This window comes from Vipera ursinii, assembly GCF_947247035.1.
Source record: "Vipera ursinii genome assembly, chromosome: 3".
Classification (NCBI taxonomy): domain Eukaryota; kingdom Metazoa; phylum Chordata; class Lepidosauria; order Squamata; family Viperidae; genus Vipera; species Vipera ursinii.
Genome location: NC_139516.1, coordinates 19353834 through 19371081, shown reverse-complemented (window position 1 = coordinate 19371081; position 17248 = coordinate 19353834).

The following is a 17248-nucleotide window of genomic DNA, read 5'->3' as shown; positions in this document are numbered from 1 at the left end:
AAGAACTGGATGTTAATTTATTGTGGAAATATATTGGTTTCTGTGTTGCTTAACTCCTTGATTCTGGTTTTTTTGACATTTCTGTAAGCATTCTGATTATGTTTTATCATTTTGCATCTATTGTATTTACAATTACAGCGTTAAAGAAATGTTTATTATGTATTGTGCTTAATTTCCATTCCTTAAGATTGTAGCCTCAATCAGGTAGCTTGTATTATCAGAGGAATGTGTATGTTATAAATATATATTGTATATAAATATGCACACACATGTGTATGTGTGTACCTGTAAAAAAACATCCTTGTTTTTGAAGCAGCATCATGTCTAAGAAAACCAGAGCTCTTTTTTGAGTTTGGCAAAATCTTTGAACTCTATAGAGGGAGAGAGGCTAGTGCTTATTGCTACTAAAATGACAGGCTGCATCACATATTATTACAATGTAATGCAGTTGCCAGGATGACAGAACTTCAAGCGAGATTTATGACTACTGTGTTCTTACTGAATCTTCAAAAAATCAAGTTGTTTAAACATAATATAGTATGTATTAGCTTGAGATGTTTAACTATATAGAGAGATCTCAGTCATAGTACAGAGCTTCAGTATACAATAACTGGCATAGACTTCTACATACTACCTCTAAATTTTTTGTCAGTTAGCATCTTGGGGAGAAGCAGAAGGGGCAGTTTTTCAAGCTCAGCAACTTTAAGATGGGTGGACTTATAACTGGCTGAGGAATTCTGGGAGTTGAAGTCCACACAACTTAAAGATGCAGAACATTGGACTAGAGAGAGAGAGCTAGGGGTTGACCTGCGTGCAACTTTTAACACCCAAAAAAGGGTAAGATATTTGTTCTGCAAAGTGCCCTGGTTTTCTCCTAGATATTTTATATATGCCTCACATTTGGCTTTTTATTAAAGCTTCTCTATTATACGTATGAGTGAATAATTGCATTGTTTTATCAGAGAATCAAAACTTAAATCTTTTAATCCTTTAGGAAAGATGAACATTTTAAGCCTCTTCCCTTGTAGTTTGGAATCAGATTAGCCTCTTAAGTGCACCTTATCTGAACAAAAGGAAAACGTGGCTACAATGGTACACTTTTTTGGAGTTGCTCTTTCAGCTCCAGATGAAGTCAAACTAAACTGTGAAATCTTTGTTCTTCCATAAGTGTGTTGTGTAGGATTTTGTCATGTACTGTTCCGACTTACATATTTTCTAATTAAAAACTTTATGCAACATAATTTTTACATGAACATGTATAAAATCTCAAATGTCAGTATTTTTCTTACCACTTTAATGTATGATGTACAACTAAATGAACTTTGATTTTACAAAAATCAGTTGGCACTAATCATATGCTAGTCATATTTTTTAGAAACTTGGTAATAAAAATTATGACTATTGCTAATTTGAAGCTTGAAAGAATGGTTTGTTATGTAGGCTGTTGATGTTTGAAACATCACTTCCTGATCCTCCAAGGTATATTTATTTGACAAGATTCTTGCTTTTTAAAGGGGGAGATCTCTAGGACCAAGCCCTGAAATTCCACAAGGCTAAAGATGGTTGTGCCGTAACAGAGAATGCACCTCCACACAACCTGAACCTCCATGAATGGAAGTGATTATTTGTCACTCAAGGTTGAACTCGGGATCTTCATGCTCTGTAGAGCTTGGTGGTTTTCTTGCAGATATTTCATTGCCAAACTAGGTGACATCATCAGGTGCTAAAAGGGAGTGGGGTTTGCTCAGTTTATATACCGTATTTTCCGGCGTATAAGACGACTGGGCGTATAAGACGACCCCTAACTTTTGAGAGGATTTTCAAGATTTTTTGTCTTATATGCCGGAAAATACTTACATGCCAGTTGCCAAGTGTACGACACAAGCCCAATTCAGACCCGTCTGATGCAGATTGTGCAAAGCCCTGCCGGTTCCCGCCTGACGCCAGACGGCTCTGCCGGTGCCGCCTTGAGAGGGAAGGGCGTGAGGTGCCTGCCACGGCTCCCTGAGCAATCCTTAGCAGTCAGGGAACGCGCGCGTGTGCAGGACTGCCCTGCCGGCTCCCGCCCGACGCTGGACGGCTCCGCCGGTGCCACCTCGAGAGGGAAGGGCATGAGGCGCCTGCCACGGCTCCCTGAGGACTTCTTAGCAGCTGGGGAGCACGCGCGTGCGTAGGACTGCCCTGCTGGCTCCTGCCCGACGCCGGACGGCTCCGCCGGTGCCGCCTCAAGAGGGAAGGGCGTGAGGTGCCTGCCACGGCTCCCCGAGCAATCCTTAGCAGTCGGGGAGCGTGCACGTGTGCAGGACTGCCCTGCCGGCTCCCGCCTGACGCCAGCCTGCCCTGCTTCCTCCACAGTGAGAGGGGAGGGCGTGCCTTCCCGGGCTCGACTTGCAGCCACGCCAGAGCCGAAAGGGGCTTTTCCTTCCACCCACCCTTTGGAATAAACGCAAGAGCTCCTGGGGTCTGGCGTTTGCAAGGGGGAGGGAAAGGGGCTTAGAGGCTCTTGGGGGTGGGAAGGGAGAGTCACGTTGGAGGGGGGACTGGACTAAGGAGGCTTGAAGTTGCTTTGCAAGAACGGGGGCGCTCGATTGATTTATGTACTATTTTCCAGCATATAAGACGACTGGGCTTATAAGACGACCCCCCAACTTTTGAGAAGATTTTCATGGGTTAAAAAGTCGTCTTATACGCCGGAAAATACGGTATTACAGTAGTGGTTTGCCCTATTGCTATTTCTGGGGGTGGTCTTGGTTCCTTGAGTGGGCAGTTGTTTAATTGTTTGGTAATGAAACTTCTACAAGAAAACCACCAAGCTCACAGAGCACCAATAACCCCCCCAAGATTAAGATTCCTGAAGACTTAAACTTTCCTTGGAAATTCTTTTTCAGCTCTTCTGCCATATTTAATAGGTCCACTGAAACACTTCAGATTCATTCTCCAGCACAATCCCAGGAAAAATTGTAGCTGCTTTAAAGTTTTGCAAGTCCTAAACTAGTGCATGTTTCCAAGTATCATTAGATTGGATATTCCAAAGCACCATATAGCTCTAACTCCAGCAATCCCGTTATTTAAATAATGAAGTATATCAGCTGAAAAACACACTTCCATTATTTAAATTACTGACACTTGTCTCCAACATAATTAAGATTATTATTGTTAAGATTAGGATGAGTGAAAACAAGTTAATTTCAACTGATGTGGAGTGGGAGATATGAAAAATTGAAATACTAGAAATAGTGTTGAAAATAACAGTTTAGGTCCCAATTTTGCAAAAACAGTATACTCCTTTATAATATATTTATAGTTATAACTATAATTATAAAGACCTTACTTAAGTCACAGTAGGTGTAGAGTAGTTGCACTGTCAACATGGTGTAATATAATTCATTTAGGCTCCATTTATCAATTTATAAGTACAAAAGGCTTTGGTCTGTGTGCGGATGCAAGATGCCATTCTTACAAATGAGAAATGATTGCCTAGTAAGTCCACGGCTGTGATCCACATATCCAGTTAGTCTACACAATTTTAAATTTAAATTCTATTCATCAATACGGGATGAAATCATTTATGAAAAGGTAGCTGGAGTTGTATTCTAAAAGTAGGAGCGCAAAAGTATATGAGATTGGAGAAAGCTGAGATCAAATGGGTTTTGGAGACAAGATGCTATAAGGTCCTTCAGTAGGATAATAATAAATAATAATAATAAACCTTTATTGTCAAAGTACAACATGTGTACATTGAGATTAGCTGAGCCTCCCCCCCGTGCTCTCTCCCCCCAACACACAGTGACAACAAACCCTCCATCCCACCACACTATGTGAACCAACTACACCACACACCGGCCTCCCAAGTCAAGGATGAAGGTTTGGCAGCTTTATCAGCAGTTTTTCTTTCCTGCTACTGCTGAATGTTAACTTGATAGTGTCCAGTACAGGTCATGGTATCTAACACCATAAAGAAGGAATAATGACATGCTGACTGACCACTGGCAAAATATCTGACTATGACGTTCTTCTGAAGTCCAGAGATACTGTAAATAAAAATAAGGCATTTTGTTTTTCAGCATGTCAGCATCCCATTCCTTTCTCTTTTTTTAAATGAGAAATATCGTTTGTTTAGAACAAAAATACAGATAAGCATTGACAGCCTGACTAACGTCAGTTTAAGTCAGTGAGGGCGAACCAATGGCATACATGTCATAAATGATATGCCACAGTGTTTTGAGGAACACACCAGTATTCAACACCAAAAAACAAGCATTCTCAAAAGTGTGCCATTTCCTTGTGCAATTTTTGGAGGCTGTGTGGGAATGGGGTGTGCTTGCATGAGGCCTCTGCATCCTTTGAAAGTCATGCAAGAGGACTGCGCCCTCATGCAGTTGCCAGAGCCTTTCAAAATTGCATGAGAATGGGGCCTGCTTTTGTGAGGATTTCAGAGCCTGCAGAAGAGCATTCTCCGAAGCCACTTCAAGAATGGAGGCCTTGTGCGACCCACAACAGCCTCAGGGCGACCCACAGGCCACAGGGGCCTGAGGAAAAAAAGAGAAGGTAAGTGGCATACAGCAGATCCTGGGGAGTGCTGGGCCATGGGAGTAATCATGCCATTGGGCATATGCAGTAGCCCTAGGACTGAAATTGGCCAGGGCCCTACCAGAGGACCAGCCTGGATGCTGCCGCTAAGTGCCATTCTTCAGGATGGCCTAGAAGAGGGAGATAAATAAATGTTCCTCTTTTGTAGGGGATATGTGTGTGTGCTTGTGCATGTGTGTGTGTGTGTGTTTGACAGGCTAACAGAATCAAGTTAGGTATTTTCTGAATTTTTGACAGGCCAAGCCCCCCCAAAAAATTCACCATTACCGGTGTACTTTATGGCATAAAAAACATATTGAACCCCTTTGAAAATCTTGACAAGAGGAAACTGCAAATCAAATCTCTTTCAAGATTTTGCATGGTATATAAGATACCACTGGAGGGGCATGAAAAAGAAGATCTGAGTTGTAGATATATGATACATTTCAGATGATGAAGAAGCACTCAAAATTAAATTCATTTGTAATTCAATTCAGATATAAATGAAATAAATTCAAATGTAAACTTTCCCCCTCTAGCACTGGTTTTTGATTTTCGGTTTGTTTTTCTCTCTCTCTCTTTTTGGAGTATCTCCCTGGGTTTATTACTCAGATCACTTAAAAGCCTTTGTGGGTTGATGCACGCATTTGATCCTTGAATAAGAAAGTTTTCAGAGCTTTGACTAAAGGCACAGCACTGAGGCTTCTCCAGACTGCCTAGTATAACAATTATATAACTAAAGCTACACCAATACTGTTACCTTGGATGCCTAAAACCATATAGAAACTGCTTTGTGTTTATGTATTCTGTGATTAAAGTCTAGAACAGGTTCTGTTGGACAAATACTTGCAGGTATCTCTTGTGTAACCATGGGTGTGTACCTTGCACTCACTGCTTGTTTTTTATAGGCTGGCTTTTACCTACACAGCAGCATGCCTCAATTCTTGAGCTGTCTTTTTGTACCCAAGCCATTATCTGCAATCTGAACTCTGCTGTTTCTTGTATTTACACTGAAAATTCTTCAGGCATTGAAAAGGGAGGGTACAAGGTGGAGATGAGCAAAAAGAGGAGGAAATTGTCAAACTGAAAACCCCACAATGTGAAATAGGAGCAGGAGTTACAAGCATACAGAACAAAAATGCAAGCAGAAATCACATTCCTTTACAATTTACACCGGTTTTAAATTTCCAGTACATGCAATGTTACTGAATAACATACATATTTCCTTCAGAATAATAGAATTATAGTAAGAAAGATCTAATCGTATATGCCAACATGACAGATTTGAATTCAAGAAACATGCCCAAAAAAATAACAAGAATTGCTTAAGGGAGGGAGGAAGGAAGAGAGGGGAGCTACCAGAAAGCCCCTTTTTTAACCATATTTTTATCTATCAATTTGTTTTGCCTCTTTTTAAAAAATGCTTTTCTCTTTTATAATCATTTATATATGTATTGTATGTGTATGCATTCTTTTTCTTTTTCTCTGTTTTTGCTTTATTTTTAACAACAACAACAACAATAATAACAGTAATAGAAATAGTAATAATAGAGTTGGAAGGGACATACTGTAGGAGGTCTTCTAGCTCAACCCCCTGCTCAGGCCGGAAACCCTATACCATTTCAGACAAATGGCTGTCCAGTCTCTTCTTAAAACCCTCCAGGGTTGGAGCATTCACAACTTCTGGAAGGAGGTTGTTCCACTGATTAATTGTTCTAACTGTCAGGAAATTTCTTCTTGGTTCTAGGTTGCTTCTCTCCATTAGTTTCCATCCATTGCTTCTTGTCCTGCCTTCAGGTGGTTTGGAGAATATCTTGACACCGTCTTCTTTGTGGCAACCCCTGAGATATTGGAACACTACTATCATGTCACCCCCTAGTCCTTCTCTTCATTAAACTTGACATACCCGATTCCAGCAACCGTTCTTTATATGTTTTAGCCTCCAGTCCCCTGATCATCTTTGTTACTCTTCTCTGTACTCTTTCTAGAGTCTTAACATCTTTTTTACATCGTGGTGACCAAAACTGGATGCAGTATTCCAAGTGTGACCTTACCAAGGCATTGTAAAGTGGTATTAACACTTCATGTGATCTTTATTCTATCCCTCTGTTAATGCAGCCTAGCACTGTGTTGGCTTTTTTGGCAGCTGCAGTACGCTGCTGGCTCATATTTAAGTGATTGTCCACTAGGACTCCGAGATCCCTTTCACAGTTACTACTATTGAGCACGGTACCACCTATAGTATACCTGTGCATTTGGTTTTTCTTGTCTAAATGTAGACCCTTCCTTTTTTCACCACTGAATTTCATTTTGTTAGATAGCACCCAATGTTCAAGTCTGTCAAGATCCTTCTGTATCTTAAGCCTATCTTCTGGAGTGTTGGCTATTCCTGCCAGCTTGGTGTTGTCTGCAAATTTGATGAGTTCCCCATCTATCCCCTCATCCAAATCACTGATGAAGACGTTGAAGAGTACTGGGCCAAGAACACAGCCCTGGGCCATCCACTTCCCTCCATATAGACGCAGTTCCATTGAGGACCACACACTGAGTATGTCTGTTCAGCCAGCTACGAATCCATCTGGTGGTGATGCTGTCTAACCCTCATTTTTCTATCTTATCAAGTAGTAGGTTGTGATCTACTTTATCAAATGCCTTAATGAAGTCCAAGTAAATTATATCCACAGTATTCCTCTGGTCCACTAATTTTGTCACTTGGTCAAAGAATGCAATAAGATTGGTCTGGCGTGATCTGTTTTTGACAAACCTATGTTGGCTTTTGGTAATGACTTTGTTTGCCTCTAGGTGTTCGCTGATTCATTGCTTGATTATCTTTTCCAGGATCTTCCCAGATATTGAGGTCAGGCTGATAGGTCTGTAGTTTCCTGGATCTACTTTTTCCCCTTTTTTGAAGATGGGAACTACATCAGCTCTTTTCCAGTCCTCTGAGATCACATCTGCAAGTCCCTTCAGAACCTTGGGGTGTAATCCATCTGGTCCTGGTGATTTGAACTCAGATAGGGTGGACAGGTGCTCACTTACCATTTTCCTGCCTATCTTAACTTGTGTTTCTAATCTGTTTTTACAGTACTGTTTTTGATAGGTTGGACTGTTTTTCCTCTTTGTGTAACGATGGATGCAAAAGAAAGTTAAGTAGTTCTGTTTTCTCCCTGTTGCTTGTCACCTTCTTGCTACTTTCTCCTACTAATGGATCAATCATAACTTTTTTTCTTGATTAATACAAGAAATAAAATAAAAATAGAGTGCATCATTATATTTATAATTTTATTAAGGATTTTAATTGTAGTAGACACATCTAGTGCAAACTGAAAGAAGAGTAGGAAAAGGTGCAAAGGAGACCTTCATCACAAGTTCAAACAATTTTTGTAACTCTTCAGCCCCTCTTAATTTATAACCAATGATATCTTCATTAAATATCCCATTTTATCTCTAGACAAATCCATGAAACAGCATCTTTTGTCATAGAACATCCATTACAGATTACCAGAAATAATAACGTATTTTAACCTCCATTAAATAAAGTTTGTATTTCTTACATAATAACAACAACAATAACAATAACAATAACAATAATAATAATAATAATAATAATAATGATAAAGTTGGAAGGGACCTTGGAAGTCATCTAGTCCAGGGCTTTTCAACCTTTTCACCCATTTTACCACTTTTAGAATATGGCAACATCCGAGTACCACCAGTCGCCTAGCAAGGTGTCAAAAACTTGATGACCCCCCAAAAAAGGAAAAAAGTGATGAAGTACAGGTAGTCCTTGACTTACAACAGTTCGCTTAGTGTCTGTTCGAAGTTACAATGGCACTGAAAAAAGGCCACAGGCCACAGCCGAGCAAGACACCTGCCTGCCTGCCCGGCGGCGCTCTTCCTCCCATCCGAGGTTTTCATTGTTGTGAGCATTTCTGTTGAGGATTGGCAGCGGGGATGGGGTGGAGGGTGTTTGGTTTTTATTCTCCCCCTCTGCTGGGTGGTTGCAGCAGGTTTTGGTCACTTCACATGACCCTGGGACACTGTGACCGTCATAAATATGAATCAGTTGCCAAGCATCTGAATGTAAATCACAAGACCCTGGAGATGCTGCACCATTCCAGCTGATTGTTGCTTCTTCTGGGCTCAGCAGAAGTGCCAGGATCAGCGCCGATACAGCTTGAGCCTGGCGCTGATCCTGGCGCTTCTGCTGAGCCCTGACAGCCCTGCATCTACAGCCATCTCTTGCTCAGGCTTGTGCAGTGCTGCCACTGGTTCAGCTCATTCCTCTTCCCAGCTACTTTTCTAGGATGCTCACGTACCACCAGCCAGATGCCAATGTACTACAGGTGGCACCCGTACCACTGGTTGAAAAGCCCTGATCTAGTCCAACCCACTGCTCAGGCAGGAAACCCTATACCATTTCGGACAAATGGCTGTCCAGTCTCTTCTTAAAAACTTCCAGTGTTGGAGCATTCACAGCTTCTGGAGGCAGGTTGTTCCACTGGCTAATTGTTCTAACTGTCAGGAAGTTTCTCCTTAGTTCTAGGTTGCTTCTTTCCTTGATTAGTTTCCATCCATTGCTTCTTCCCTTGCCTACAGGCACTTTGGAGAATAGCTTGACTCTCTCTTCTTTGTGGCAGCCCCTGAAATATTGGAACACTGCTATCATGTCACCCCTCGTCCTTCTCCTCATTAAACTAGACATACCCAATTCCAGCAACTGTTCCTTATATGTTCTAGCCTCCAGTCCTCTGATCATCTTTATTGGTCTTCTCTGTACTCTTTCTAGACTCTCAACATCTTTTTTACATCATGGTGACCAAACCTGGATGCAGTATTCCAAGTGTGGCCTTACCAAGGCATTGTAAAGTGGTATTAACACTTGATCTTAATTCTATTCCTCTGTTAATGCAGCCTAGCACTGTGTTGGCTTTTTTGGCAGCTGCAGCACACTGCTGGCTCATATTTAAGTGGTTGTCCACTAGGACTCCAAGATCCCACAATTTCTACTGTTGAGCAAGGTACCCCCTATACTGTGTGCATTTGGTTTTTCTTGCCTAAAGATGGAATAATTGTCATTTCCCGGGATGCCGGCACGAACAGCCACTCAGTCTTGTCAGGGTTGAGTCGAAGCCTGTTCCTCCCCATCCAGACCCGGACCGCCTCCAGGCAGTGGGACATCACGTCGAGGGCATCACTGGGGTGGTTTGGGGTCGAAATAAAAAGCTAGGTATCATCAGCATATTGATGATACCCAACTCCAAAACCACGAATGATCTCACCCAGCGGCTTCATATAGATGTTGAACAGGAGAGGCGAGAGAACCGATCCCTGAGGAACTCCACAAATGAGAGGTCTCAAGGTCGATCTCTGCCCCCCTGCCAACACCGACTGCGAGCGTCCCAGAAGGTAGGAGGAGAACCACTGGAGAACTGTGCCTCCTACTCCTAACCCCCTGAGACGTCGCAGCAGGATACCATGGTCGATGGTATCAAAAGCCGCTGAGAGGTCTAAAAGGTCTAGGACAGAGGAGTAGCCCCTGTCCCGAGCCCAGCAGAGATCATTCACCAGCGCGACCAATGCTGTCTCCGTGCTGTACCCGGGCCTGAAACCCGATTGGTATGGGTCTAGATAATCAGCTTCATCCAAGTACAAAGGGAGCTGTTGCGCCACCATGCTCTCAACAACCTTCGCCAGAAAGCGAAGGTTGGAGACCGGACGAAAGTTGTTCAATATTGCTGGGTCCAAGGCAGGCATCTTGAGGAGGGGTCTCACCACCGCCTCCTTCAAGGCGGCGGGAAAGCTACCCTCACTCAAAGAGGCAGTAATCACTGCCTGGAGCCAGCCTCGTGTCCCATCCCGGGCCGCATAAGTCAGCCAGGAGGGACACGGGTCCAACAAACATGTGGTGGAGCTCAGCTTCCCAATGATCTTGTCCACTTCTTCAGGAGTCACAGTGTTGAACTCTTCCCAGATTGCATCGACAAGGCTGCCCGTATCCTCATCGTCAGACTCTGCCCAGTCGGAGTCCAGACCGGTCCGGATCCGAGCGATTTTGTCCGACAGAAATCGACTAAACTCCTCGGCTCGACCCTGCAAGGGGTCCTCCCTCACCTCTTATGTTCCATAAGAGTAAATGTTTGCCTGTAAAAGAAGAAAATGGCTACTTCTCCAAAAACTCTCAGGAAATGGTTTTAAAATCCAATTTTTAAGACAGAATTATTCTTCAATGTTTCTCATCCTCCCTCTGCTTGAAGGAAGGAATGTGACATTCCCGAACTGATGCTGGAAATAGAAACCAAACAAAACAGAATAACAGAGTTGGAAGGGGTCTTGGAGGTTATCTAGTCCAACCCAGTGCATAAGCAGGAGACCCTATACCATTTCAGACAAATGTCTGACCAGTCTCCTCTTGAAAGCCTCCAGTGATGAGGCACCCACAATTTCTGAATGCAAGCCATTGAACTGGTTGATTGTTCTCACTATTAGGAAATTTCTCTTTAGTTCTAGGTTGCTTCTCTTTAGTTCTAGGTTGCTTCTCTCCTTGGTTAAGGTAAAGGTAAAGGTTCCCCCACACATGCATGCTAGTCGTTTCCAACTCTAGGGGCCGGTGCTCATCTCCATTTCAAAGCCGAAGAGCCAGCGCTTGTCCAAGGATAACTCCATGGTCATGTGGCCGGCATGACTAGACGCCAAAGGCGCACTGAACGCTGTTACCTTCCCACCGTAGTGGTCCCTATTTTTCTACTTGCATTTTTACATGCTTTCGAACTGCTAGGTTGGCAGAAGCTGGGATGAGTAACAGGCGCTCACTCTGTTACGCGACACTTGGGATTTGACCCGCCAAACTGCCGGCCTTCTGATCGACAAGCTCAGCGTCCTAACCCACTGAGCCACCTGCATCTCCTTGGTTAGTTTGCATCTAATTCTAGACAGCAGTTATATCCCCTGCATTAAAAAGTCTTTCTAGTCAACCATGTGAATCTGGGGCTAGTGAACATTGTTGTCCTAAGACTTATGTGGTTTCCATATTCCATATAGAGCAGCTACAAATACATTTTGTTTTTTTAAGCCCATGGCGGCATCTTAAGCAGACACCTGTGAATGGCCAACATCAAATAGTTAATTTTGTATTCCTTCAGTGAAAAAAAAAGTGATTGAGACCATCTTTTTTTTCTTTTTTATTTTCTTTAGAAAAAACGTGCATTTAAATTGCATTTAATAATACTGCACTTAATTGTTTGTAAAGTATTAAACAGTCTGCACTGGATAAATCTGATGCTAGAACAATTTTCCTTGTCATAAAAATGGTGGCAGAGTTGCCATCTAGTGATGGAAAGAGTAATTGCTTGAATAAATTATATACGGTATGTGTAGTTGTAAAGATACAGGAGAAAGTATGTCCAATAACTTGCTGGGCACAAATTACTGTGTAACTCTCATTGTTTTGCTTCAGCTATCACAAGTAAAGACTGTTGGCATTGCAAATGAGCATGTTTCTCTACCATTTATGCAGATAATATAACACTATTGGCTGAAAATAAGGAAGACCTGGGAAAAATGAAAAAAGTAGGATTGAGTCTTAACATCAGGAAAACAAAGATAATGACAATGGCTGCAGATGGACATGAGATGTTTATAATCAACAAGGATGAAATTGAGTTAGTTTGAGAATTTATCTTCCTTGGATAAAAAATTGTTCACAATAACAGTTCAACTCCTGAAATCAAATGCAGGATAAAATAATAATAATAATAATAATAATAATAATAATAATAATAATAATAATAATAATAATAATAATAAACAATAATAATAACAACAAAACAATAAAAACAATAAAAACAATAAAAATAAAATACTAATAAATACTACTACTAATAATAATTAATAATAATAATGTTGGAAGGTCATCTAGTCCAACCCTCTGCTCAGACAGGAAGCCCTATACCATTTCAGACAAATGATTGTCCACTCTCTTCTTAAAAACTTCCAGTGTTGGAGCCAGTGGCGTAGCCTGGGTTGTCAGCACCCGGGGCAAGGCAAGTAATTTGCGCCCCCTAACCTGTGGATTTTAGCATTCGAGTCTCTTCCACTAGCTCAGGAATTCTGGGAGTTGAAGTCCATGAGTCATAAAAGAGCCAAGGTTGCCTACCCCTGAGTTAGGTTCAAGGCAAAAAAGGGTCTCTGGAGAAGAGGGAAAATGCTAGTTTAAAACTGAAACAAGGCAACTTTAAGGTGCCTCAGCTGTGATTTAGGATGAGACAAAGAGAGGACATGGCGTTGAAAATGGTTAATGGGGCATGTTTGTTCCACTCTTAGTGGACGTCAGGATAAACCCCACGAGAGAATGACCTTACAACAGATGTGAATAGGCTTGGACTACGTTTGTAGATTGAGTGCATACATCACATGGAGCGATGATGGGCTTCATCAAGATTTATGATCCCACAATTGGCTAGTTTTCTCCATCTTGTCCTAAACCCTGGATACCAACCACGGTTTATGGCTTAGCATGTGGCGTGGGGTTGACCCAAAATGTTAGGCGACAAACAATGACTTCCAACTTACAATGCCTCAGCTTCCCAAGGTTATTCCAAAGCCGGAAAAGCCAACCAACCCACCCTGCAGCTTTGCCTGCTTAGGCTGAACCCCAGGAATTCATACTTGCTGCGGCGCCCGACCTATTTTCTGCCCAGACGCTGCTTATCCAAGCCAAGCCGCCTCCTTCTCTTTGGCACCTCACCCCAAACAGAAACTGAGATTGAAGGCAGAAGAAGAGTTCAAGCTTTTAATGGGGGGGGGCGAGGGCTGCTTTTCTGCATTCCAGCAGGACAGGATTTATTTTTATTTTTTTTTTTTTTAAAAAGCGCCTTTTGCAGAACAGAGACAGCACGGGCGCGCCCACAAACACACACACACACGCACACGCACCCGACCACGTCCTCTCGCCCCCAAAGTCTGCATGCATGGTTGGATCGGCAACCTGCCGACGCAGCTTTCGTTCCAGAGCAGGGACCCCCGGAGAGACGCTGCAGCGATCCTCCCCCTGTGGGAAATCCACCCTCTTTCAAGCCCCGCCGCGCCTCCCCGCCTTTGGCAACCCCGGGAGCGCCTTGGGAGAGCCTCCGCAGCGGAGCCCCGGGCTTGCAGGAGGGCCGTGCTCTGTGCACGCTCAGGAGCCGCCTTCTCCTTTGCGGGGGGGAGGAGGGAGAGAAGGCTTCAGTCCAGCGCCGGCGGCCGGAGCGAAGGCGGAGCGGCCCGAAGGAGGAGTCACGCTGTGTGGTTGTGTGTTTGTGTGTGTGTGTGTGTGTGTGTGTGTGTGGCGTGCCGTGGGGCGTCAGGCCCTTCCCGGCTGGGGCTCCGGTGCCTCCGCCCTGCCGGATCCCGGCACCGTCGAGCGCGCCCCCCCAGATGTTGCGCCTGGTGCGGCCGGCCCCCCCTGCACCCCCCACGCTACGCCACTGGTTGGAGCATTCATAATTTCTGGTGGCAGGTTGTTCCACTGATTATTGTTCTTAGGTCACATGGCAATGGTTAACATAAATAAGATCTGGAAAAGCAGAGATATTGATGTAAATACAAAAAGGCTAGTTAGAGAAATAGTCTTCCGTATAATGAGGTACAGGTGTGAGTTGGACAGTAAGGATGGCTGATCGAAGAAGAATTGGCGCCTTTGAACTGTGGTGCTGGCATAAATTATTGTGTAAACCATGGACAGCCAGAGTAACCAACATAGAGATGCTGAATCATACAAAGCAGATATATCATTAAAGCTAAAATCACAAGACTACAAGGCCTATAAAGTCGCCAAGAATGAGACGTGACTGAATTATTAGAGAGAACTAGAGAACATTTGATTCAAATGAAGAAGTGGGAAAAATACCAGGGTCTCCTTAAAGAGGAAAAGTAGGGGTTAATTTATGATAACTTTAAGAATTTTGTCTAGGCAGTAATTGACAGTGATGATGTGGGGATGTACAGTAAGTGCAAGAAACAAAAAAGATCATTTCCAGGATTACTTTCCGATTTCATTTATTTAAATAACCCTATTTAAATTAAAATTATGGAGATGGAGGCCTTTTTATTGAATGCTTATAGTTTGGTCATATAGGTAGTCCTCAACTTACAATTGGTTGCTTAATGACCCTTTCAAAGTTACAATGGACCCCCCCCAAAATCTAGTTACAACCCACTTTTGCAATTATGAGAAACACACACAGGCATACACACACTACACTCAGGTAATAGCACTTTGGGCACTTGACAACCGGCTCACCTTTATGGGTGTTTGCAGTGTCCCGCAATCATGTGGCTACAATTTTTAATGGGTTTTTATTTTGCTGACTACAGATATTGTAGTCAGAGGCAGAGTTAGTTTGTAAGTTTACAAAGGAATAAAATAGTACAGTGAGTTGGTGCAAACCAAATTCAGTTAGATTGCCTTTTTCTTTTCTGTTACTCATATATTTCCAGTTCCTTTGCTCCTTTATTCTCACTTCTTTGCATAACAGTTTTCCCCAAAGGGAATAACATGACAAATACTCATATGTATGTGGAGTATTGCACTGAGACAGAAATAACTCTTGCCATATTATAAGAGCTGTATTTGCAAAATCTCTTTTGCAAAAATCTTTGTACTCTTTCAGGTTCATAGTTTCTACTGTCTATAGAAAAGGACATTTTCAAGTTTGGTAAATTGATCCCTGTTATTACAAATGTTAGTCTTTCAAACGATATGATTAATGAAGGGAAGGGAAGGGAAGGGAGAGAGGAAAGAAGGAAGGAAGGAAGGAAGGAAGGAAGGAAGGAAGGAAGGAAGGAAGGAAGGAAGGATTGATTTCCGATGCTCCCTGCCAGCTTCCCACTAGGAAACTCCATGAGGAAGCCAAGAGAAAGTCAAAAATCTCTTCTACTCCCACTGTTTTTTTTTTTTTTTTGCCTGTTCATGATCGTTCTGGTTCTCTGTTTAGGTAAGAAAAAACAACTGCAACTCTATTGCCTCTGAATTCACTATGGCTTGTTTCTGACAGTCTGGCTGCAATATGATGACTTTAATACTTACACAATAGACAATGGTGGAAGCTGTCTCACCATTCTATGAAGAACAACAACAGGAGGAAAATGTACTTCTGCTTGCCCTGTGTGTGTGTGTGCATGCATGCTCACACGTGCACTATATATACCAGTTTGGTCTAGCAGTTATGACATAAGACTAGAAACTGGGAGGCCTTAGGCACAAAGCTAGGTGTGTGACCTTGGACCAGTCACTTTCTCTTAGCCCTAGAAAGGAGACAAGGGCAGAATACTTCTGAGAAATTTTGCCAAGAAATCTGCAGGGACGCCTCCAGGAAGTCTCTGAGAATCGAACATGATTTAACAAAAATATATGTATACACGGACACAGACACACAACGGAGAGAGCCAGGACCAAACTAAATTTGATTTGATTTGTTGTTTTACTCTGTTCTGCACTCGATTGGAACTGCATAATGAAAGTACTGCTGTTACGAATCTATAGAAGATGCCTTGGATTCAATTGCAACCTCTCCAACATGTATTTCTTTGAAACTTCTCATGAACGAAGGCAAATATACCTATCCTGGGATAATGTTGCAGGATGCAATAAGCATTGGTCCCTGGGACCAGAAGTTTAGTCTTTCGAGCTTTCGGACTCGTGCTGGCCTGGAGCCCATCCTTAATGAACTCCTCTGTAGCGGAATATGTGCTTTGGGCTATTCTGTGTGTGGTACTCAGTGCTTTTTTTGTAAAAGAAAAAGGTGCCGGAACCACACATGTCATACAACCCGCCTTGCCTACCCTACAAGGTTCCATCCAAAAAAGGTGCCGGAACTCCGTTCTGAGCGTACTATGAGAAAAAAAAAAAGCTTTGGTGGTACTTATATGACGCCTGGATGTGTTTGGCTTTTCCGTTGTTGAAAAGTTTTAAAACTTCTTCGAAGTCTTTCCCATTAGAATACCCCAAAGCAATTCAAATTTTAAGAGAATAGTCAAAATTATCAAAGCAAAACTGTAAAGTCGCGTACTTCACATAGAGACGGACACAGAGCTGGGGTAAAGATGAGTTTATTCTGAACAGAACGAACTGGAGAAACAGGGAATCCTGGCGTCTATTTGTACCTGCCCAGGTGGATGGCATCCAATCAGTTCAAACCTGGGCTTCCTGCCAGTGCAGGTGACAATGGGTGTAGATCCTGGCTTCCCACCAGGCTGACCATGCCTGGGGCTGTCAACAGCTTAAGTCATTAGGCTTATCCCGAGTGAGCAGTTATCACCGGGAGCTGTCCAACCCCTCTGCTGATCTGCACCATAAGCCTCCAGCTGTGCTGTCCTTTGTGTATGCTGGGAGGCATACACTGCAAAAACCATTCAGCAACAGGAGAAAGAAAAAGGATTTGGGGGAAAAAAGAAAGCTGACGCTATTATTTACTCAAAGGCGGCTCGAGTGAAAATTCAGCCCACAGTTCCCAAAAGCGCAATTCTGGTCCCTGCTCGCTAGGGGGAGCCCCGACTCCGTCCGCGGAAAGCCAGGCGCCCGGAGGAGCCGCTTCAAAGCCGGCCGCCGCCACTGCAAAGCTGCGCCAGGAAGAGCGGGAGAGGCGCCAGGCGGCTGCCGGCTGCGCCCAGGCTCCGGTCCTAGAGAAGGCGCGCGGCTGCC